The 26,761-nt window shown below is 41.0% G+C and overlaps 1 long non-coding RNA gene across 1 annotated transcript; it reads left to right on the forward strand.

Moving 5' to 3' along the window:
• Positions 1–1,173: 1,173 nt before the first annotated feature.
• LOC309490609 lies at positions 1,174–6,588 on the forward strand. The gene is made up of 5 exons (XR_014202760.1): positions 1,174–1,970; positions 2,051–2,288; positions 2,369–2,626; positions 2,718–2,927; positions 5,152–6,588. It is a non-coding gene; the product is annotated as an uncharacterized lncRNA (long non-coding RNA).
• The last annotated feature ends 20,173 nt before the right edge of the window (positions 6,589–26,761 follow it).

Below are 26,761 nucleotides of genomic sequence, written 5' to 3' on the forward strand. Positions count from 1 at the left end.
TTCCTCCACCGAAAGTCCACCACAGTGATACAATCTAATGAAACGCTCGTACAAAAACCTCTATTCCACTCGAGTGAACACACACTCCAGCAGAGAGAGAGAAACAACACTTCAACACACTGATATTAGAAGATCCTCAGCTCTTCTCAACAGTCACTCATTCAGATTTGACTAAATGCTTTCTGATATAACACTGTTTAAAGAAATATATTTGATGAGCTGTGACCTCTGAGGTGACCTTTGACCTCTTTGATCATGGATGATGTTGTGGAGTTTCTCATAATGATGCTTCTGTTCTTCATATGCAGATCAATCATCATGATTCACAGAAAAACCTGCAGCTTCAGACTTCAATCTTCAGTGAAAATCTCTTCAAATAATGAGTTTATTGAATATTAGAGCCAAAGTCAATAGAAAGTGTCAACAATGAAAATATTAAAGGTATTTTGCATGTTCTACACAGTCAAGCATGTTTTCATATTCAAGGTCTGTTCTAAAAGTATCTGGACTGGTTATGAATCTCCACACAAGATCATGAAACGTGAACAAGCTCTAATATGTCTCCATCTTTAACAGCCTGTTTCTTCTCCATTTGATGATTTCAGACACACATGAGGCTTCATGATAGATGGAGTGACACCATGAACTCTGATTAGAGATTCACAATCAGTCCTGATACTTTCTGAACAGACTCATGATTCATGATCTTACTTTAGTGATGGCGGTTCATCTAGTGGAAGTGTAGCAGTGATGATGGTCACATGACTGAATATGGACACAGAGATGGACGTTCATCTGCACATCCTCAGTGTCTCAGGAGTCACAATAAAAATACAAAATAAAGTCATGATTCTGTAACTCTAGTGTATATTAGTTTGTTATCAGCACAAGCTGTTGTAAATCCTGCCCACTTCTTTGCATTGTCAGCACATGCTTCAGTGCTCTGAGAGTGTTTATAGTGCTGTGAGTTTAACACTTCATGACTGAGAGCAGAACACAATCTTCATCATCACACAAGACTAAACTACAGCAATGAACACAATCAACATCTTCATCTGGACCATTGCACTGTTTATTCAAGGTTTGTGTAATACAGCTTTTATAATGATTATTAATTATCTTAAAATGTGAAATGTATATTAATCATTTTTGTTTGTGTTTGTTTGTTTTCTTTCAGAGTGTAGAGGACAGATCACTGTAACTCAGAGTCCATCAATACCAGCAGTTCAACCAGGAGAAGAAGTCAGAATAAACTGTAAAACCAGCAGTGATGTGTATGTGTGGAGTGTTTATCATTACTTAGCCTGGTACTCACAGAAACCTGGAGAAGCTCCTAAACTCCTCATATATTGGGCAACAAGCCGTAATACTGGAACTCCATCTAGATTCAGTGGCAGTGGATCTGGCAGTGATTTTACTCTGACCATCAGTGGAGTCCAGACTGAAGATACAGGAGATTATTACTGTCAGAGTAGACACAGAAACTAAACATAGAACTAAAATCGTTCCTAGTTCCTGCGGTGCGAACACGCCGACATCCGGGTACTTCCCGCAATAGTTCTAGGAACTGTGAAAAGGTTCCTCCGGTCGGAAAGCGGCTATAGAGGAGCCAATTCTCACCAAGATTAAATCATCACAGGCAATTAGCCTGGAAGTCGATGAGAGCACAGATGTGTCGATCGGCAGGCAACTTGATTTGCATGTCCGGTATGGGAACATTTATTTTGTTTGATGTCAATCCCATAAATTCTGGGTGCTGTTAATGAACCGTGAATTCTACTTGCCTATGCTTTCTCTCAGATCCATAGATAAAGAGGGACATGTGTTCAATCAGTTCCTGGACTTGGTCCCTATTGCCGATGGCAAAGCAGACACTATTGTCACAGCTGTCAAGAACGTAATCTTGAAGAAAGGCCTCCCAACAGAGAAACTCTATGGACTCGGGACTGATGGGGGAGCCGTTATGACGGGTAATTATTTGATGCTCATGTGAGATTGTTTTATTTTTTGTATCCCATGATTGTCACTAAATCATTTTATTTATATTCAGGGCGTGTGAATGGAGTTGCAAAGCAACTTAAAGACAGTTTTCCAAAGATTGTGTCTGTAGCTTGTGCTGCCCACAGATTGGCCCTTGCCTACAAGGACTCATCGAATGATGTAAGGTACATGGCCACTTCAGGGACCACCTTCAAGAACTTCATTTATATTTTAGAAACAGTGCAAATCGTACTGCAACACTCAAAGCAGCATCCACCACCCTGGGTGTCAGTGATTTGAAAATAAAGGTAATAGTAATTTGATACCATTGTAGTTATCTTCTGTCTATTAATAACCAATAATCAGTCTTTAATTGCAACATTTCCAGGAAGTGAAGGACACACGCTGGCTCTCTCAGCACAAAGCCATCGAGACCCTACAGAGGAACCTGAGCGCAGTCCTTGGAGCATTGGCAGAGGAGGCAGAGGTGAGAAGATGTCCAGGGGCAAAGGGCCTTTACACATTCTGTGCTACATACAGATTTGTGGCAGCAGTTTACCTCCAGGCTGATGTTTTGCCCCACCTCGCATGCCTGTCCAAAATCTTTCAAAAAGCACATGTCAACTTTCTACATATCAAGGAGCAGGTATGTTTTTTTAAATCAGTTTGATTTGATATATTGAAATGAGGATTGTTTGCAGGTCTACTAAACAGCAGCTACTCTTTTTTAAATGTAGGTTCCTGTCACAATTCAGACTCTCAGGAGCATCAAAGAGGCTGGACAGACTCCACTGCCTGGATCATTCCTGTCTCGCCTTCATCAGGACCTCGATGATCCACAAGGACTTGGAGCCTTCAACATACAGCATGAGGAGGAGTGGAAAAGGAGAGGGCGAGATGTCCACGAAGTGTCGAGGGAGGAGCTGTGGGCCAAATTCCTGTGAGAGGTAAATGCCTATGTTTAAAACTAATGAATTTTCCATTTCCTCTTCAAAGAAAATGTTATTTGTACTCCTGAACAGACTCTATGGCCTGGCCCTTAACCCTCTGAGGTCTGAGCTGTTTTCTGGGCTCTGGAGGTGTTCTGACATGCTCTGACATTTTTTTCTGTTACTAGTGACATTTTCATGGCTAAAGTCTAATTACACTGTATTCAGCACAAACTCTGCTACAATAATATATCAGCAGCATGTATGTAAAAGTTTGTAGTTTTGAGATAATGACATTTATGCGTGGTTTGTGAAAATACAAAAAAAAATTCTCACTGAAATAAGGCCATGAAACCCATACTGATTATTTCTTCACAAGACTTTTGAAAATTGTATGACATAGCCTAGAATATTTGCTCCAAAACTATGTGAAAATCACCCTGACTGCTCATTCAGATAAGACAATATATTGATTTAAAATTTCTAAGACGTGTTTTGTGTGACAAAGCCATATGCGAAGAGGCGTGATCATCTCATGAATATGTAAGGCTTTAACACCTGAGAAAGACAAAGACACTCCCCTAACTGCCCTATTAGGAGCGATCAGGCCTTGTCATTCAGAGCAACCTTGCACAAAGAATGAGGAGATTTAAAAAAGAATGGCTTTTAGATTGTTTGGATTTATTTACAACACAACACAATCCAAAAATACAAATGACAAAAGAGCACATTGAAAACAATGATCCAAAGACAGAGACCTTTGTGCCATTCCTAAAAACATCGTACATACCTTTCATTTCCAAGGTGTTTGATTTTCACTTTACCATGTTCATGTACAGAGACTCATGTGAATGTTGAAGTCAGCAGGACTCAGTTGCATCTGGTCCCTGAAAGAAAAAAAAAGAAAAAAAACTGTGAACATACTGATATCAAGAGAAACTATAGGGCTGCACGATTTTGGGAATAGATTTTAGATTTTTCTGGTTAAAATTTCTTTTTAAAATTCACAGAATACACACACACACACATGTTTCCAACAATATATAATGAACACCAGGTTTGTTGTGCCTTGTAGGCATAGGCTACGCAGTGCTGCATAAAATAATAATAACAATAAATTAAATCTTCCAAAAGATTTCAAGAACAACTACGCTAGAGAAAAATATATTGATTATCATATGTTACTTCAAATGTTTCCATTCGTTATGATGATATGAAATGAGATAATAGTAAAAACATAAAGCCTAATGTTTGGTGCATTTTTCCTTTCAAACGCAATCGCGCTCCAAAATATGATACATTCAAACGCACAGCGCGCTCCAAAATATGATACATTCAAACGCACAGCGCGCTCCAAAATATTAAACATTATGGTTATACATATCTATGTTTGAGCAGATATCCACAAACAGTATTTAACAGTAAACACGGGTCTAAATAGTATAATATTCACCATATATCTAGCAACAGTTCAACTGCAATGTGAAGTTTATGCAACAATACCATAAACTAATAAGTAAGAATTTCTTACCTTACATCTTTCTTGTCTTCAAATCGCGTTCTTCTTCTTCTGGGGGTAAATTCAATGTAAGCTCACAGCGCGTCTTCCAAACTCGACGAAAAGCAGAGACTTGTGAAGTGTTTTGGTGTTTTGTGTTTGAGGTAACGAGGGCGTTTGCGTTCCATGTGGAGATTTGCATGTGAATCTCTTTTGCGCGAGAGGGCGTGTCGAATTAAAAAGTAATTAGCAAGCGTTTGAGATACTGGACATCCTGTTGGTTTTATACAAATTACTTAAACAGAGAATATTTGTTTTCAGTTTGAATCCGATCATTTAAAAGTACACACTTAAATGTGTATAAAGGTATATGGCTCATAAATGTGTGAGAAGTATTCGCTGAGTTTTGTTTCAGTTTATAGACGTGCTCAAGAAAAAAAAGTTCACCGCGACGGAGAGGCAGAACGCACACCCTGTTTATTTTCTTTATTTTACAAAAGCACAATGTTTTGATTTGATTGTAAGTGGACACATACAAAAGGAGAAATATCACAGATTATTTTTTTATATTTCTTTTTTCTGTATAACCATAAATGACGGAGTAATTTAAGTTTATGTTGCTGCTATGTGAAAAAAATCCAGCAAAACGCGTCGGCGCGTTTCTCGACCTCAGAGGGTTAATGACTGTAGTAAAGGTGGGTGTAGGCTCTTCCTAAAAATATGTTGATGGTCTGTTCATTGTAGGTCATCCACCCTTACATTACTGGCCTGGAAACACACCTGGACAGGCGGTTCCATGATCTGGACATCCTTGGGGCCTTCAGTGTTTTGGGACCGCTTGGTAGAGCTACTCCAGAAGATGATATAATCAAGATCTCTCAGCTGCAGACTCTTGCCAGGAAATTTTGCCCTCAACATGAAAATGAGGTACTGCAGGAGTGGTTCTCGTTCAAGAATCATGTTCTCACTGGGGCATTCAAGGTGGGTGTATTACAATGATTACTAAAGTCAACTATGGTTCACAACACCAACACAACACACTAATGCCATGATGGTAAACCAAATGTTGTTTCAAGAACAAGGACCAGGAGGAGATCATAAGTCTGCTGGCAAGTGAGTTTGATGAGTGGGCCAACCTCTATCCCTGCCTGAGCCTTCTTGCAGGCATTGCACTAGTTCAATTTGACAAGCACAACAAATAATTATACATTACATTTATTTTAGTGCATTTTGTGGTAAATTTTTCTTTATTTTTTCTTTGTCCTTAGGTGAAAACAGACCTCCGAAACCAGCTTCAAGGAGAACACCTGGCTGCCTGCTTGAGGATCTCCATCAATGGACCATGTTATAGTTTCCTGAGTAATTACAGAGCAACACCACATAAAAAACCACCAGCAGAACTACTATTCAGAAGAAAGATTAACACCACATTACCTTCAAATCCACAGGACACGCCAAAAACTGACCTCATATGTTGCAAAGCAACGAATGAAAAGGTATGCAGATCTTCGGAACAGAGCAAAATAATCCAGTATCAAGGCAGGTGACGTTGTACTCTGCCGACAACCCTCGACAGGAAAGTTGATGACTCCACATGAGATAAAACCCTACAAAGTAGTCAAAGTCAGAGGGTCAATGGTGACAGCAAGTCGTTCAGGAAGATGCATTACAAGAAATTCCTAATTTTTCAAAAGACTCCCATCTCATCTCACAGTTCAGCAGAACAAAACCTCTGATGACGAATATGACGTCAGAGGACAAGCTCCAAATTCAGATGTGTTTCAGGATAATATACCACGAAGCACACGGCACACTACCGCCGGCCTAAAACACTCAGACTTTTCACATATCCCTCAATACTACCTGAGACCAAATCGCAGAGCACCAAGATATCTGATTGAGGAAATGTACAATGTTGTTTTCAACATGCTTCTACCTGCTGTCCACAAGTATTCATATATTTTGGTAAATGTTCCTGCTTTCAGGTTCTGACAGGTTCTGACAATGATAGCCTGAGGTAACTTAAGGACCTTAATCTTAATTTAAAAAAAAAAAAAAATTGTATTTTTTTTTTTTTTTTTGATTAGTGTTCACATGTAACTCCTGTTCCATATTTTCTGTTCAACATCACAAGTGAATGCAAGAAAAAAGTAAAAACTGCACGTTTGAGGGCAACTCTTCCTGTCTATGTGTGCTTTTGTTTATTAGACAAGAAAGACACTACAAACACTAATAACACTATATCATTACAATCGACATCACTCTTGTGTTTATGAAGAGAATGAGTCAGTGTTTCAATATGATCATCATGTTTTAGGTGTAATATATGATCCTGTCAATCAAAACTGAACAGACTGCATTCAGTCACTTCTGCTGTCTGGACGTGATGCTTTCCATTTGAGACACAGAAACTTTTACATTCTTACACAATTACTGTCACAACGGCTGATTCTTGATTTATGATCATGTATTATATTTTTAATAACATTTTCATATACAGTATATTTACACCATCGCCTATAAATGTAATGATTATGTAACAATTAGTGTCAGAACGGCTGATTCTTGATCTTGATCTTTTTTATGATATTTTTATATTCTAAACTTTTTTATCTCCTATAAATGATCAGTTTGTCTGCGCTGCTTCACTAAAGCAGAAGTGAAAGTGTTCCAGTCCAGATCATGTAACCAATCAAAGAGTGAGACTGAAAACCCCATTTGCATTGTCAGGGTGGAGTGATTGTGATCCTCTCAGAATAGAGCAGCTCTGTCTCCAGAGACCATGTTCAAACCCCAAGAGCTTTATTTGACATTTACTGCTACATCAACCTTCTGAAAAGCACCTGCATCTTCATCTGTTAGTTGAATGATGTTGTCAGACACAAAGTGAACTTGTTGAGAAGCTTTATTGAATGTTGCAGCAAACACAGCAGATTGAAAGATCACACACACACACACACACACACACACACACACACACACACACACACACACACACACACACACAACACACACACACACACACACACTCTTTCAGTATTGAGTTGTAAATCACTCCAGCTGCAGCACTAGACTCATGTGAATCCTGCCTGACACAGGACACTCAGATACGGCTCATCTTCAGGAGAGAAACATCAGCACTCAGAGCTCTTGTGGAACGAGACCTCATGAGGAGCTCCATCATGTGTTACTCTGCAGACGTACAGCTCTCCCTCTTCCCAGCGTGCTTTGCTGAGGGTCAGGACGCTACTGCGGCTGTAGCGGCCGTCCTGCTGGCTCTCTGCACTGGTCAGAACCCCCTCGGTGACCTCTGACCCGTCCAGTGTCCAGCTCACCAGCGCCCCCTGTGGAGAGTAAGAGCTGAGCAGGCAGAGCAGTGCGGCTGAGTCTCCAGAGATCTGCAGAGAAGAGGGCGGCAGCAGAGACACTGAGGGCTTCACTGTGGGACCAGCTGCAGGAGACAAACACAACACATTCACACACACACACACACACACACACACACACACACACACACACACACACACACACACACACACACACACACACACACACACACACACACACACACACACAACACTTTATTTAAAGCTTTCATACATATTGCATTATAAAAGTATTGCAAATGCATTAATTATGCACTGCTATATACATTCAAATAATATCAAATTCTAATCAATAAGTGTAACATCATGTACAGTGTGGTATGGGAGCTGTTCTGTTGCAGAGCGCAAGGCACTGCAGCGGGTGGTGAAAACCGCCCAGCGCATCACTGGGACTCCACTACCTGCCATCGAGCACATCCAGAGGAAAAGCTGTCTGCATCGAGCTCGCAGCATCCTTAAGGACTCCTCTCACCCAGCCCACAGACTGTTTTCTCTCCTGCCCTCCGGCAGGCGTTTCAGGTGCCTCCGGACCAGGACCAGCAGACTAAAGAACAGTTTTTTCCCCAGAGCTGTCTCTTTATTAAACTCTAACCCTCATTGATCCCACTCCCCTCATATACTGATTGACTCTCCTCTCCCTCCTCACACCTGCCTCCATTTTGTTATTTGCAATACTATAATGTTCATTTGCACTGCTGACTGTTATTACAGAAACAACTGTTTACATATGCATCTTGCACTACTACCTTGACTGGAATATGCTCAATTTGCACTGCCGACTGTTTATTTACAGTACCGACTGTTTACATATACATTTGCAATACCGTACTTTAACTGTAATATGCAATTACTTCCACTGCACTTTCACTCGGATAGCTTCTGTCCAAACTTTATTTGCACTACTTTAAATCCATTGTTATACTGCTCATTTTAGCCTAACTTATACATATATCTATTTGTAAAATTCTGTTTATAGTAATAGCCATCTGTATATTATGCTCACATTCTGTTTATAGTAACACCCATCTGTATATATATATTCATAGTACATATCTATCTGTAAAATTCTGTTTATAGTAATAGCCATCTGTATATTATGCTCACATTCTGTTTATAGTAACACCCATCTGTATATATATTCAGTACATATCTATCTGTAAAAATTCTGTTTATAGTAATAGCCATCTGTATATTATATTCAGTACATATCTAGCTGTAAATTCTGTTCACAGTAATAGTTATCTGTATATTATATTCATAGGACAAATCTATCTGTAAATTTTTGTTTATAATAGTATTCAACTCTATATTTATTCAGTACATATCCATGTTCTGCACTTATGGAACCACTGTATATCCTGCACTTGCTGCTATTGCACTTCTGGTTAGACCTAAACTGCATTTCGTTGCCTTGTACCTGTACTTGTGTAATGACAATAAAGTTGAATCTAATCTAATCTAATCTAACAGCAGTTATAACACATATTATCTATTATCAGGCCGATCTGACTGCTTTAATTCCAGCAATTATTCACTCTGAACATAAATATCTTACATTTTGAGATATTCACCTGAACTGAAAATGTAACTCAATTTCAAACAGAGTTAAAACACAATTGAATCACACAGAATGAACAAAACACTGAATTATAAGCACAACATGAGCAAAAGAGATTCAGTATCATTGACTGAACTACAGAAAGCAGCAACATTTACATTCTGATGTCAAATCTCTTTTTTCCATGTATGATTTCTACAATAAAAGATGAACTAAATATGAACTCAGTGTAGAAATAAATGAAGGAAAAACAAACCTGTAATAAACTGAATAAACTCATAGTGAGACACAGTGTGGAAATATGTTTAGAATTTTATTTACATTTTTTTTATTATTATTTTTTGTTGTTGAAAGGAATAATGCTATTCTTATATTAATGTCATTGTTTTAGATTAAATAATTATACAAAAATATCAGTAACACTTTAATTAAACCCTTTATACATATTGCATTATAAAAAGTATTTTTAATACATTAATTATATATTGTTTTACACATTATAATGCATGTATGATCTTAAGGTTTTAACACATTATAATATTATCTCTTCATTGTTACATCTTAAGAAATTAAAATACTTTAAAACTCATGATAAACAACCAATTTCAGATGTAATAAGGAATTTTTAAGTATTATAATACATTTTAACTTTGGTTGCAATTATTTACGAAAATATATAAGGCATTATACATAAAGGCTTCAAGTAAAGTTTTACCACAATATCTAATAATCATTATTATTAATAAATGTTGTTCTTGTTTCAACTGTAAAACACTTACTGAAATATGTAATTAAATATGTAATTAAATAGACTTACATTTGATCACCAGTTTAGTTCCTCCACCGAAAGTCCACCACAGTGATACAATCTAATGAAACGCTCGTACAAAAACCTCTATTCCACTCGAGTGAACACACACTCCAGCAGAGAGAGAGAAACAACACTTCAACACACTGATATTAGAAGATCCTCAGCTCTTCTCAACACTCACTCATTCAGATTTGACTAAATGCTTTCTGATATAACACTGTTTAAAGAAATATATTTGATGAGCTGTGACCTCTGAGGTGACCTTTGACCTCTTTGATCATGGATGATGTTGTGGAGTTTCTCATAATGATGCTTCTGTTCTTCATATGCAGATCAATCATCATGATTCACAGAAAAACCTGCAGCTTCAAATAAATGAATCAATAATTCTGAACATTTCAGATGCACATTGTTTAATATATAATGACCTGATTATGAGTCCTGATGAACTTCATGCATGTGGAAAATGTGGGAAAAATAGACATCATGAAAATATTTCCCAGAGAGCAACATGTCAACATTGATTCCAAAGACCATAATGGACTTTTTTTTATTATTATTACTCTAAATATAGTAAAACTGATTTATTTATGTTAACATGCTTTTAAAGGTGTAGCACAGAACTGTACTCAGAGAAACTGCTGCGTATGAAATATGTTTAAAATGATCTACATTCATGATTCTCCAGACAAAACCTAGTGTCTTATCAGCCTGGCAAACATAAACAAAAATATTTCACAATTAATGAATATGTGCAATTAATCACTAAATGGTTCATTAACATTATTCTGAAAGTAAAATCTTCTATGTAGAGTTTATGAGTTTGTTCTCAGCACAAGCTGTTGTAAATCCTGCCCACTTCTTTGCATTGTCAGCACATGCTTCAGTGCTCTGAGAGTGTTTATAGTGCTGTGAGTTTAACACTTCATGACTGAGAGCAGAACACAATCTTCATCATCACACAAGACTAAACTACAGCAATGAACACAATCAACATCTTCATCTGGACCATTGCACTGTTTATTCAAGGTAAGATGCAAAAACTGAGTCTGGTTTTGGTGTTTTTGTAAAAGTATATGATGATAATAGTTTTAAACACTAATAGTTTGTATTTTCTCTTCTTCAGAATCCAGAGGAGTGACTCTGACTCAACCTGAAGTTAAAACTGTCCAACAGAGTCAAACAGCAACAATAGAGTGTAATATAGATGTAGGAATATACAGCAGCTACTTACACTGGTATCAGCAGAAACCTGGAGAAGCTCCTAAACTCCTGATTTATCATATAAGCAGCCGTTATACTGGAACTCCATCTAGATTCAGTGGCAGTGGATCTGGCAGTGATTTTACTCTGACCATCAGTGGAGTCCAGACTGAAGATACAGGAGATTATTACTGTCAGAGTGCACACTGGATCAACAGTCAGTATGTGTTCACACAGTGATAAAGAGTCGTACAAAAACCTCTGTCAGTCAGACGTCACAGTGACTGCACTGATACAGCTGAGAGAAACTGCAGCTGCTGATGGAGGATCACAAACTACACAATATCAAACCTTTCACACACTTTATTCATTTATTATGATATACTAAGTAAACACATAATCTTTAATCTCTTACTAAACTGGACTAAAATGTGTAGAAAATGTGAGTGGTGATTGTCCTTGTAAAACTTCTTGTTCTTGTAAAGCCGCTACAATGTAATAATTGCACTTCCATCCTTCACCACTAGAGGACACATCTTTATATTACTGAGTTCCCTCTGTCAGCGAGAGAGTTTTCCTGCACTTCAACGAGCTTCTAGAAAGAGAAATGTCTCACTTCACATCAGAAGGCCAACTCTCTCATCCCTGCATAGAAAGACACACGTACGAATGAGACGCTACAATGGAAATGGTTAAAAGCACAATTTTTAAGGAGAATGTACTAATCACACTGATGCACATTATGACAGAAACTCTTAACAATGTTCTAAAACCATAAATGATTATGATACAAATAAAATAAAATAAACTACCATTGCAATGTATCTTCCTATGATGTTCCTATAATTAAGATTCACCCACAACAACTGACTGGAACTCAGATCAGAACCATTAGAAATAGAACATTTCATTCAAGTTTGGCTGAAGTTAACTCACTCGTAGAACATTTCTCCTTATACATGAAAACATATAAATTAAACTTGGATGTCCAAAATCAACTGCCTACACTGACGTTACTCTTTTATCTCTTTATAATGTGGTATTAATAAACTTTTCTAATATACTTGTGTCTCTACTGAACCTGTGTGCCCTATTTCTATTCTTAAAGGGGTGGCGTAGTCTGCTCTTTATATTGTATTCATATTAAGGATTTTGTATCAATATTGTCATCTCGGTTTAGTTCCCACACAACGCTAGACAAGCTGTGCTTATATGCGTAATTATTCACTCATTGCATCATCCACAACTTGTAAAACAGCAAACTAGGGATGGGTGTTTCCAAACACTGCTTCATGAAGCTCTGAAAATAATTGATTTCGAAACAGTGATTCAGAGCGTGTATTAAAACTCACAAAGTCACGTGACTGCACTACACTAGACTTTGTGTCATAACGGTTTCGAAAATTTCAATGGTTCGTCACTGGGGGGCGATGTGATCTCTGCGAATATTTATAATAAAAAAGGAGTTGTAGTTAAAAGTGTCTGATTGGTCTGATTAACCAAGCTCTCCATTAAACAAACAAAACAAGCCCTACAATTTAATAAAACAAGCCCTACAAAATTAATTTCATATTTAATAATATTAGATGATTTGGTGATTACATTTACATTACACCTTCAATAAAACATTTGCATTTGGTTTGTAAAGGTGTTTGTATGCTGTTCTGACCAGCACTGGTCTCCAGCGTGTGGCGTTTCCAGATCTTCAATAGACACGAGGGCCAGAGCGCCAGAGAAACGCCAGAGAAACGAGCGCGCCGCCATTTTTCTAATATTGTCTTTGAACTTCCGTTTTGCGGTCGCTCTGTATATTTCTATGGTATTTCTGTCCAGGAGTAATTAGCTTTTGAAGTGGATTTACTTAATGTAAAATTAACGAAAGTTATCATGAGGATTGTAAAGTTTAAAGCAGATGTCTTAACAAATGTCAGTAGACCGGGAAGATTTTAAAACGAGTCGTTCATTCATAAATACGTAAGATCGCTGTGAAAATACAGATTGGAAGTCAAAAGGTAATGAGCGCAGCGCTGAAAAGGGGCGGAGCTACAGAAGGTCTATACAGTGAATCATTTTGCAAATCAATTGGTTCAATGGTTTCTAAAAGCTTTGTTTCTCCCATCACTAGAGCAACATGATTTTGGTTCATTTTTAAATTGATAACAGCAGACTATGCAGTTGCACTTTATTTTACAGTATGTGCACTTACATGTACTTACAATGTACAAAGAAAAGTACTGGGCAATATAAGTTAACTACATGGGTTCAGGGTTAGTACCTAGTTATTACCCAGTTATTTCAATTACTATAATAAGTACATAGTAAGAACATGGGGAACAGGACTGTAAAATAAAAAGCTACTGACTATCAAACATTGTTTAGTGTGGAATGATAAAATACAGTTCAATTATCAAGCATTCTCATTGGCTACAGGATCAGCAGAGGCCAATCAGCTTGTGTAATTTGGTAATGATGTGATTGCTTACAGATTACTCGTCCATGAATCCTGAAAAAAATATCACAGGTGAAAAAATAAAAATAAAATGTTTCAAACATTGATAATAAATCAGCATATTAGAATGATTTCTGAAAAATCATGTGACACTGAAGACTGGAGTTATGGCTGTTGAAAATCCGGCTTTGCATCACAGAAATAAATGATATTTTTAAAGTATATTAAAATAGAAAACTGTAAAACTGTACATTTAAAATGTTGTAGCGTTTATCCGCCCACGTATAAATCTAATTAATTATTATTCATAACGAATTATGATCAATAATTAATTATTTAATTATTTTCAGAATTTACTGTAGCAGAATCAATAGTATGATTAGTCTATCAGTTCATCCAATGAACAGAAAGCATAAACAGTTATTAACTCTAGGAAATATAATATCTTCCTGGCCAAGAAAGAAGAACCCCCCCCCCCTAACAGTAAATTAAGAAATAAATCCAGGGTAAGCATAGGTACTTAGATCGAAGTTCAAGACAATACATTTGTAAGCAGATAACACAAGTAATCTCTTTGTTCAAATACAAACAATACTTTATTGATTATATACTAACACATAAAACTAATATCTAACACAAACACACACACACATTCATACGAGTTGCAGAAGGAAAAAGAGTAAGGAAAGATTAAGTTTTAAGAGTGAGTTTAAGAGTGAGATGATGAAATCCCAAGTTTCTGCACTTATAAGACATGACCTGGAACGAACCATCAATCATTAATTTAACCCTTCTATCGTTTCTTAGACAGGTTATTAAATGTTTATCAATACACCAGTTCAGCTTTTAGTCTGGAGGTATACTTGCTGGTCTTTGCTTTTGGGGATTCCCTTTTGTTGCGTGAAAGGGGTTTTCCCGGTCCGTTAGTTGGCTGGTGTCCTTGTGCCTGGGTCTGGGGCGGCCAGTCACGTGGTGTGCTGGCGGAATGAAAGTCTTTGTTTGAAGCTGGTTTTGCCGTCGAATCGGGACCGAAACTTTGCCGCAAAACTTAACTTAGAACCGAGACTCACAACGGAAAATAAAGGAAAACTTAGAAAAGAAAAGACAACTTAGACGAGAGTAGTAAGATGGCTTGAATAAAGCTGTTGAACCCGTTCTTCTGATCTTAATTTGGGTTCTTTGTCTCTGCGTTTACATGGTTACTGGTCTGGTTTAGATCTTCATCTCCCGCTGCATTTTTGGTTCTGCACCACACTTCTTGAGAGTGATAGCAGAGAGAGAGCACAGAGAGCGAGAGAGCACAGAGAGCGAGAGAGCACAGAGATCGAGAGAGCACCGAGAGAGAACTTTGTTTTCGGGTCTAAGATTTTAAACTCAAAGTTTATCCAACCTCCAGGATGAGTTCTGGCCAATTAGACACTGGCTAAATTTAGGAGGTGGCATTCTTTTCAGTTCTGATCGTAAATTATCTTATCTGGGGGGGTGTCGGTTCTCTCGCTCTTAAGCAGAGAGAACAGAGGCCACAGTTTAGACATGATTTCTAATTAAAAGAAGATCAAAACACATTACACAGATTTCATTCCAGCCAACTTACTAGTGGTGTTCGTAAGATAGCATTGATATGAAACAGTACACACTTTCATTCACACACCTATAATAATTATAACAATTACATGAATTATATGGGATCAAGGCATATTAAATGGACACATATATCGTAGAAACACATAGAATGATGTATGATGTTTATAAGTCCATTGAAAATTGTTACTGAATAAGTTTTATGTATACTGTAGGAAGAATCTCAGTTTTCTGGTTTAGAGAGAAAAGAATTCTGGTTTGTTCATTCAGAGGTCCTTAAGGAGGAGGGGGTCTGGAATGTTGTGGGGGGGGTTCAGCGACATCTGCTGGTATCGATCCGTCTTGCAAACTATCAAAGTTGACCAATAAAAGTCGTTGGTCCGCAGACTTTCTGGAGACTGTGAATGATTCATGGCTCTGGGTTGGGTAATTTGAATCTGGAATGTGAGGATTCTTGTGTGAGACCTTGGTCTCTGTCTTTCTCTTAACCAATCAGTATTTGGCAACAAAGCTAGCATTGACCAGTTATTTCGTTAGTGCTGGGGGCTCTTCTAAATAGTCAGACCGGTAATGCCGGATCCGATGGCAAGATTGATGATGATCATGAGACGTTCTGAACAAATCTTCCCCCTTCATTCGCGAGAAGCAGAGAGTTTGAATTAATCTTCTGGAAGAAGATTAGTCGGTGTTTGGTTCATACTCGCAGTCGTTACAATGTAATAATATGTTTATGTATTTTTGATAAAATAAATGCAGGCTTGATGTGTCAGGGTTCTGCCCTGTCAGCTTTGTCTGTGTCTTTGTTTCATGTATCTATAGCTGTGTCTCAATGTGAAGGCTGCATCCTTCGAAGGACGCACCATGTAGCCTTCATAGGATTTCCTAATTGCGCAACCAGGTGTTTCTGATCACCGCTCCTGGCGCCAAGCAACGGTGCGAGAGGACAGCTGCCATCCTGATAATTCATTTGATATAGCCTAATTGAGTAAACAGCTATGGAGCCAGAATTGTGAGGACATGGTGAGGATGTTTCAGCCCCAGCGCTGCCGGGTCATGTATTTTCGGTTTAGCCTTGTTTGAATATAAAACCCAAATTAATATAAAAAAGTCCAGTATTTCTCGCGCTCGTCATCGGCAGCTGTCACAGTTGCCAGGCGACAAGAACAATCCTCCGTAGGCTAGACCGGTCCGAAAGCTTCAGATGCGCCCTTTCATATTGGACGCAGCTGTAGTTAGCAACAATTTGTTAATATTGTGACAATAGACCTATATTTTGTTACTTTAATTTTAGGAAATGCATATTTCGTTAAGTATTCACGTTCAAATGTGAAGTAACCTACTGAGGTACTTTTTTTCCCCTCACATATGATTTTACATTAAACTACACAAAAGTATATAATGTAACATGTCAAGTCAAGTCAAGTCAAGTATATTTGTATAGCGCTTTTCACAATACAGATTGTATCAAAGCAGCTTCACAGTATTAAATTAAAATAATACAACAAGGTTTGTTTCTAGTGGAATTTATTGATTGATAAAATTAAATTAAATATCCCCAAAATATCCCCAACTGAGCAAGCCAAAGGCAACAGTGGCAAGGAACCGAAAAACTCCATCAAGTGACCTAATGGTGTCCTAAAACTCCATCAGGTGACCTAATGGAGAAAAAAAAACCTTGGGAGAACCCAGGCTCAGTCGGGGGCCAGTTCTCCTCTGGCATTTATGAGCTAGAGGCCGGATTGTAGTTTGAACTGTAAGATTAAAAATATTATATGAATGCCTGGCTGAAGAGATGCGACTTTAATCTAGTTTTAAACTGGGAGAGTGAGTCTGAGCAACGAACAATATCAGGAAGACTATTCCAGAGTTTTGGAGCCAAATGTGAAAATGCTCTCCCTCCTTTGGTGGTTCTGGATATCCTAGGTATGACCAAAAGCCTTGAATTTAGTGATCTTAAAGAGCGCGATGGATTATAGGGCGATAGAAGATCCATTAAATAGACTGGAGCTAAGCCGTTTAGGGCTTTATAAGTCAGTAGCAATACCTTGTAATTAATACGGAACTTTATAGGTAACCAATGCAGTGATGATAAAATCTGTGTTATATGGTCATATTTTCTTGATCTAGTAAGAACTCTAGCGGCGGCATCTTATTATTATAAAACATTGTACACTAATCTACACTATTTTAATGTTGCTGTGGGACAATGTGAGAGACACCTATTAACTTAAATATTAAAATAGCATTACTATAGTGCAACAATAAAACAATAGATGGTTTAGAACTTTTAATATTTATTGCACAGACCACAACTGGCCAACAAATAAGTCTAAAAATAAATGATGCTTCTTAAGAAATGTACCAAAAATAAATAAATAGTAGCCTAATAAAAATATACATACACATACACATACACTAGTGCATATAATTAAAATGATAAAACTCACACACCTTTACAACTGGTAGACATTCTGTATAGCCTACTTGAAGTATTTTCTTCCTCACAATAGTAAGTTTAACAAAAAGTGCTCTCAATATAATACTGAACAATGTATCAACATAAATAATAATAATACAATATAATCTTTTGGGGGTTTATTTTTATAACCTACAGAGAATGTCATCATCAGAGGTTATTTTAGCCAAATTGTGTTTGCCGCACGTGCTCACAACCGTCAAACAAATATGTTTGAACGTTCCCTGCAGGTTATTTTGGAGTTTATGTTATATAAACTAATTAAAACATTGCATATGATACCAATATTCTACAGAGATTATTCAAATGCAACATATTATTATTGTGTAATTTATTTATAAATAAAGTATTTATGCTCGGACACACTCGGTCTCTCTCGCGCACTGTCGAGCGCGTTCTCGGACACACTCGGTCTCTCTCACGCACTGTCGAGCGCGTTCTCGGACACACTCGTGCACTGTCGAGCACGCTCGCGGCATTCGCCTCGCTTTTGTCGAGTCCCGCACCTCATAAACACTCACACACCAGAGAAAAAACTTTGCAGCTCCTATGGCTGAGAGAGAGCCTACTCGGATGAAAACCGCTTCAGTGAGCTCAATTAAAGTAACTCTGCATTTTTATTGACAGTAACGGTAACGGCGTTGTAATGGAGGAAGCAGTAATTAGTTTGATTACTCGTTACTGAAAAAAATAACGCCGTTATTCCCATCACTGAGGACAACCGGCTAATAAAGCATTACAGTAATCTAGTACTTTTCTGCATCAGAAACTGATAGCATGTTACGTAGCTTAGCAATGTTTCTAAGGTGGAAAAAGGCTGTTCTCTTACGAGAGGTCTCTCGTACTTGCGTAAGAATATCTTACGCTAGGGGAAAACCTCTTTTCCTCGAGATATTGAAGCCAAAAATTATCCTTAATTTTGCAATAATGTAAAACGCATTGCAGCAGCATGCAGACATGGGCGAGACAGCTCGCGCGCCCATTGGCTGCTCTGCGGCAACTGCACCAGCCTATCGATAGAGGCTCCTCATGACGTCAGAACCAATGAGGGCGCTTCGCGCCCAATACGTCATGTCCCGCCGAAATCGGGTGGGGCCAGGGCTATAAATACGGCCCAGAGAGGCTGGTTTGGTCAGTTTTTTATCTCTTCAGCGGGCTCACGCATCGCTGGATCCTGAGAGGAAGCCGCGCCGTCTGAGTCAAGCACCCAGCGGGATTACTCTGCATCTGAAGCTGCCGGTCGACAACTCGCCGCCTTCAGTCGCCGTTCCTGCTGACGCTTCCGGCGTACATATCCTTTTCTCTGTTACTGTGTTTTGTGTATGTGTGTGTGTTCGCCGCCGCGACACACACTCTCATTGCACTAAAAGAGCCGGACGTCTTTTTCAAGACGCCCCTTTCCCCCCCAACCCGCAAAGCTCGCCGGTGCGCCCGCTTGCCTTGCCTGCTTGGAGGATGATACCTGCTCTCCCTCTGTTCGAGCCGCGCAAACCGCGCCGTTCACAGGGGATGTCAGGAGCGGACGGTCACGGGGCTAGCTTTCTCTCTCCCTCTGTTCGAGCCGCGCAAAATGCGCCGTTCACAGGGGAGGCTGGAAGCGGACGGTCGGGGTTAGTTTTTCTTTACCTACAAGAAAGCTACCCTGCCTCTGCGCCCCATTCACGCGTCAATCATGACGCTGTTATATGCTCGTGCATCTGAAAGCCTTTGTGTTCCCCCCTGTGGCTCAGTGGCGGAATTTTTGGTTTTTCACACGAGAGACCGGGGTTCGAATCTCGGTCTGACGGCAGATTAATTATGCCTCCAATGCTTCGCTCTGTCAGTTCCCTGAAAGGCGACTGCAGATGTGCATTTTGCAGCCAACGAGCGCCTTGTACAACCCGCTCGCCTGCACCAAAACACCGTTTCTATGGTTCCCGTGCGTCACTGGCGAAAGGAGAAAAGAGCGTTAATGTCCCGCCGCGGCTGGGCCGAATTCTATTTCTCATACATTTCTCATTCCCCTCTGAAGTTCAGGCGACTGGAAATGTCATACTGCAGTGAGCGAGCCTGTTGTAATGCACGCACCGCCTGCAGACAAACGCCAGCATGTTGACGCTCTCTGTTTCTATGGCAACTTCTCGCTCGTTCAGTTCCAGTAAATGCGACTGTTCCAGTGTATTCTGCAGTAAACAAGTCGGCGACACAGCCCGCTTGCCTGCACACAAACGCCGCTTTACGGCTACCCAGATAAATCCCATAGAGTGTATTTTCTGGTGTTCCGGCCACGGCCGATGGTGTTATGAGTGTGGACGAAATGCCCACTGCTCATTCCTACACAGAAACACAGGTTTCTCTGATAATACTCGCGCTATATAAAAGCCTTTGTGTCTTCCCCTGTGGTCCAGTGGCAGATTCTCAGATTTTCACGCGAGAGACCCGTGTTTGATCCCGGGTCTACCGGCAAAAAAAAAAAAAATTATTTTTTTTTTTTTTTTTTTTTTTTGCCGTCAATGCTCGCTCTGTCCAGTTCCCTGAAAAGGCGACTGCAGATGTGTATTTTTGCAGCCAACGAGCGCGTTGTACAACCCGCTCGCCTGCACCCAAGCACCGTTTCTATGGTTTCCGTGCCACTACCTCCATTCTCACACATTTCTCTGGAAATGTCAATATTGCAGTGGACGAGCCTACTGTAATACACGCACACCTGCAAACAAACGCCAGCATGTTGACGCTCTCTGTTTCTATGGCAACTTCTCGCTCGTTCAGTTCCAGTAAATGCGACTGTTCCAGTGTATTCTGCAGTAAACAAGTCGGCGACACAGCCCGCTTGCCTGCTCACAAACGCCGCTTTACGGCTACCCAGATAAATCCCATAGAGTGTATTTCCTGGTGTTCCGGCCACGGCCGATGGTGTTATGAGTGTAGACGAAATGCCAACTGCCCAGTGCTCATTCCTACACAGGAACACAGCCCGTCGCACAGGGCTCGCGCACATGAAATCGACCCAGATCGATTGCGCATTAAATGTGGTAAATGTGCCCACTGCCCAGTGCCCACAAACACTACGTTCTGCATGTCTCAAGGTTTCTGCAAAATGAAACCAACATGCATTCGCTCTGCTCAGGCAGACAATGCTCTCAGTGTTGTAAATGTGCCCGCTATCCCACGCCCACATTCACACATAAACATGACAGGTCTTACGGGACTCGCCCAGCCCTCCCCCTCTCGGTTGACCACCGCAGAGGAGTCGAGCGCGGGCAATCTGCCCGCTGTTATCAGCGCGCCCCCTGCCTCAAATGTCATAAGCGCGACGCTTATGTTGCAGCACACTGAAGCCCCTCTGTCGCTGAGCGACCAGAGCGCGCTTCGCATTCAACCCCTAGCCATTCGTGCAAACGCATGGGCAAGGCTACCCGGGGTTTCGAAGTGGGTGCTAGACATTATAGAAAGAGGCTATTCGCTACAGTTCGGTCGACGCCCGCAACGCAGAGCGGCGCGAATCGATACTACGGTGAAAAAGGAAGTAGCACACCTACTTCGGGCCGAAATAGCGAAGTTACTGAGCAAAGGGGCTATAGAACCCCTATCACAAGCTCAGAGCGAAGGGGGCATGTACAGCAGATATTTTCTGGTACCCAAAAAAGACGGGGGTCTCAGACCCATTTTTAGATCTAAGACGACTAAACAAAGCACTTCTGAAACGACGGTTCAGAATGCTCACGACCAAGAAAATCCTCTCGCAAATTTGCCAAGGGGACTGGTTCATGTCGTTAGATCTGAAAGACGCTTATTTTCAAATACAAATAGCGTCACGTCACAGGCGAATTTTGAGATTCGCCTTCGAGGGCCAGGCATATCAGTACACAGTCCTGCCATTTGGCCTATCCCTGGCACCTCGCGTATTCACGATGTGCATGGATGCAGCGCTCGCACCCCTCAGGCTCTGAGGCATACGAGTGCTGAATTATTTGGACGATTGGCTGGTTCTAGCTCGATCACAGTCGGAGCTCATAGAACACAGGACCATATTACTCGATCACCTCGAGAATTTAGGTCTCACAGTCAATTGGGCAAAGAGTTCACTGTCTCCCAGTCAGAAAATATCTTTTCTGGGCACAGATCTGGACTCGCTGTCTATGACAGCACAGCTGTCGCCGCAGCGCAGACTAAGTATTCAGCGCATGACAGAGATTTTTCGCCACGGCGCTTATTTAGTCCCGCTCAAAAAGCTTCAAAGGATGCTGGGTCTCATGGCTTCAGCATCCTCAGTGCTTCAGCTGGGTCTGCTTCGCATGTGCCCGCTGCAGTATAGGTTGAAAGCGCGCGCCGCGCAGAGCTTGGACCTCCGGTCTCGCGCGCCTCAAGGTCGATCAGAAATGCGTCGCAGCTCTGAAACCTTGGACAGTGACCGACTGGTACCGGTCAGGTGTAAGCCTGGGGACTTCCTCGAGTGTGAAGGTGGTGTCTACGGACGCCTCAACCTCGGGATGGGGAGCGCTGCTCGAGGGCATACCGTTATTTGGCCAGTGGTCAGAACGGGAAAAGCTTCTGCATATAAACTGCCTGGAAATGATGGCAGTCGACAACGCGCTGATGCGCTTTTGTCCTCAGATAAAAAGACACCACGTCTTGGTCCGTTCGGACAACATGTCAGTGGTGGCTTATATAAATCACCAAGGAGGTATCAGATCCAGAATCCTTCACAGGCTGACGGAACGCCTCCTGGTCTGGGCTCAGCACAATCTGCGCTCGCTCAGGGCAGCGCATGTGCCCGGCCATCTGAATGTGGGACCAGACAGACTGTCCAGAAACAATCTGCCGACAGGAGAATGGTCTTTACATCCACAGACAGTCAAAATGCTATGGAGGACATTTGGCAGAGCGGAAATAGACCTATTTGCGTCTCAAGAGAACGCTCATTGTCAGGAATTCTTCTCCAAGAGCAGGGATGCGCTGGCCCCGCTGCCCGCTCTATGCGTTTCCCCCTGTCACGCTCCTACCCCAGGTGTTAGAGCGAATCAGGGAGAGCGGATGCCCAGTGCTACTCGTCGCCCCATTTTGGACAAACCAAGTCTGGTTTCCAGTCCTGATGCAGCTGACGAGTACCGCCCCGTGGCCGATACCGGTGAGGAGGGATCTCCTCTTGCAGGCGAACGGCTCGATCTGGCATCCTCGCCCGGAGCTTTGGTCCCTACATGTGTGGGCCATCAACGGGTACCTGTTAACCTCCCAGCGGGAGTGTTAAACACGATCACGCAGGCTAGAGCTCCATCTACGAGGCGGCTCTATTCCTCAAAATGGTCTGTGTTCACTAGCTAGTGTACAGCGAGTGGCACTTCACCCTCACGCTGTGGGGTGCCGGAGGTTCTCTCCTTTTTACAAGAGCTTCTGGATAAGGGCAGAACCCCATCCACGCTCAAAGTTTATGTGGCGGCCATAGCAGCGTTCGCTGAACCACCGCTTGGCCAGTCATTAGGAAGGAACGATCTGGTCATTCGCTTCCTTAGAGGAGCTAAGAGGCTGAACCCTCCCAGACCACCCTCAGTTCCCGTTTGGGACCTTTCCACGGTTCTGGAAGCCATGAAAGGTGCCCCATTCGAGCCAATAATGTCAATAGACCTGAAACTCTTGTCTTTCAAAACAGTGTTTCTTCTGGCTCTCGCTTCAGTGAAGCGCATAGGGGATTTGCAAGCGCTCTCAGTGAGCGCGACGTGTATGGAGTTTGGGCCGAATGACTCGAGAGTCATACTCAAACCAAAGCACGGATATGTTCCTAAATCCCTCAACACACCGTTTAGGGCACAGGTTATCTCCCTGTCGGCCCTGCCGGTATCTGAAGAGGAAGGGGATGCAGGCTTCCTTTGCCCGGTCAGGGCGTTAAGAGCCTATGTGTCTCGCTCATCTGTTTTCAGACAGACGGAGCAGCTCTTTGTTTTGTTCAGCGGACGTTCTAAGGGACTAGCTGCATCAAAACAGAGTTTATCCAGGTGGATAGTTGATGCTATAGCGCTAGCTTACACATCCAAGGGCCTGCAATGCCCGATAGGTGTCAAAGCGCACTCCACAAGAGGCATGGCCTCGTCGTGGGCTTGGTCCAGTGGGATTGCCTTGCAAGATATCTGTATGGCGGCAGGCTGGGCCTCCCCGTCTACATTTATAAGGTTTTATAACCTCGAGGTTCCCGCTTTGCAAGCTAGGTTGCTCTCGGTTTAATTTTTCAGTATTGCCCGCCCGATGCTATCGGCTCGGGATGCTGAAACTGCTAGAGCGTCGATCACTGATCGCCTATATACTTCTGTGGGCAATACGTTAGTCCCCCATATTTACCAGTCCAGGCTGAGTTCGCCCTGGCTGTGTGGAACACTTGATATAATATGCTCTTATCAGAGCTCAATGTTACAGGAATGATGCTATTCTAGCCCCTCTTCCCGGATTCTCTGTGAGTCCCTTGTGATTAAGCACTGTATGAGCCCCGGGCACCTGCCCTTGGGACGTTAGTGTTATGTCTCAAGCACGCACGGCGTTTTACATTGTGTTCCCCTAGCGTAAGATATTCTTACGCAAGTACGAGAGACCTCTCGTAAGAGAACGTACTCGGTTACTAACGTAACCTCGGTTCTCTCTAGAAGAGGGAACGAGTACTTGCGTATCTTGCCGTGCATGCGTCATGTTCTGATTCGCTTCAGCGATGAAAAAAACTGACCAAACCAGCCTCTCTGGGCCGTATTTATAGCCCTGGCCCCACCCGATTTCGGCGGGACATGACGTATTGGGCGCGAAGCGCCCTCATTGGTTCTGACGTCATGAGGAGCCTCTATCGATAGGCTGGTGCAGTTGCCGCAGAGCAGCCAATGGGCGCGCGAGCTGTCTCGCCCATGTCTGCATGCTGCTGCAATGCGTTTTACATTATTGCAAAATTAAGGATAATTTTTGGCTTCAATATCTCGAGGAAAAGAGGTTTTCCCCTAGCGTAAGATATTCTTACGCAAGTACTCGTTCCCTCTTCTAGAGAGAACCGAGGTTACGTTAGTAACCGAGTACGTTTTTGTAACATATGAAATATGATTTTCAAAAGACAGGTTGCAATCGAGTATAACACCCAGGTCTTTTACTGTAGAGGATAAAGTAACAGGACATCCTATGATGTTAAAGTTGTATTGTGCGAGGTTTTGTGGGCGGTTTTTTGAACTGATAAGTATTACCTCTGTCTTGTCTGGATTTAATAAAAGAAAATTACGCGTCATCCAATCTTTTATATCTTTAACACACTCTGTCAATTTGGAAAATTTTGCGTTTTCATCCGGCCGTGATGAAATATATATTTGAGTGTCATCAGCATAACAATGGAAACTAATTCCATGTTTCCTTATAATATTTCCAAGTGGCATCATATATATTGAGAATAACAGAGGGCCTAACACAGATCCCTGCGGCACTCCATAGTTTACTGGAGTTATGATCGGTTTTTCTCCATTTAAATAGACAAAATGGTAGCGGTCAGATAGGTATGATTTGAACCAGCTTAATGCTTGTCCTTGAACACCAGTATAATTTTGTAGTCGATCTAAGAGTATTGTGTGATCTATAGTATCGAACGCAGCACTAAGATCAAGTAAAGCTAGTATTGAGATACAGCCTTGGTCAGAAGCTAAAAGTAAATCATTTGTGATTTTAACGAGCGCAGTTTCAGTGCTATGGTGCGGTCTGAATCCAGACTGAAACTTTTCATGGATATTATTTTGTTGCAAGAAAGAGCCCAGTTGAGCGGACACCACTTTTTCTAATATTTTAGACATAAATGGAAGATTTGAAATGGGTCTATAATTTGCTAGGTTATTATGATCTAATTGTGGTTTCTTAATGAGTGGTTTTATAACTGCCAGTTTAAATGTTCTTGGAACATGACCTAAAGATAAAGACGAGTTAATAATATTGAGGAGAGGCTCTTCCACTACAGGTAACACTTCTTTCAGTAGTTTAGTTGGTATAGGATCTAATAAACATGTTGTTGTTTTAGATGAAGTGATAAGTTTATTTAACTCTTTTTGTTCTATAGTTGTAAAGCACTGTAATTGTTCTTGCGGGGTGATAATTGAGGCTGAATTATAAGGCGCAATTGAAGATTGAACGTTTACAATTGTGGTTCTGATGCTTTCTATTTTCTCAGTGAAGAAGTTCATGAAATCATTACTACTGAACTGTAACGGGATATTTTGTTCGGGTGACGTCTGTTTATTTGTTAGTCTAGCCACGGTGTTAAATAAAAACCTTGGATTGTTTTGGTTGTTTTCTATTAGTTTGCGGAGGTGCTCAGCCCTGGCCGCTTTTAGGGCCTTTTTATAACGTGACATACTGTCTTTCCACGCGATTCTAAAGACCTCTAAATTTGTTTGTTTCCATTTACACTCTAAAATATGGGTTTCTCTCTTTAGAACATGCGTAGTATTGTTGTACCATGGTGCTTTAATTTTCTCTCTGACCTTTTTTAATTTAATAGGTGCAACCACATCCAATGTTCTAGAGAGAATGGTGCTCATAGTGCTAGTTAGTTCTTCTGGTTCATCTGTTTGTTTGGGTTCAGGCAGCAGCTGAGACAGATTAGATAAGCAATTTGAGAAATTATCTATGGTGGATGGAAGGATTGTTCTGCCTGGTTGATAACGCGGCGCCCCATGACATATTACAGCAGTACATAATATGCAAGTTACCATGTAATGATCAGTGACATCATCACTTTGTGGAATGATATCTATATCGGTTGGATCGGTTCCATGTGATATAATTAAATCGAGTGTATGATTAAGACGATGAGTTGGTCCGGTGACGTTTTGCTTGACCCCAAATGAATTTAATAAATCTGTAAACGCAGCCCCTAACGCATCATTTGGATTATCTACGTGTATGTTAA

This window comes from Leuciscus leuciscus (genome assembly GCF_965113295.1).
Source record: "Leuciscus leuciscus genome assembly, chromosome: 25".
NCBI classification, from domain to species: domain Eukaryota; kingdom Metazoa; phylum Chordata; class Actinopteri; order Cypriniformes; family Leuciscidae; genus Leuciscus; species Leuciscus leuciscus.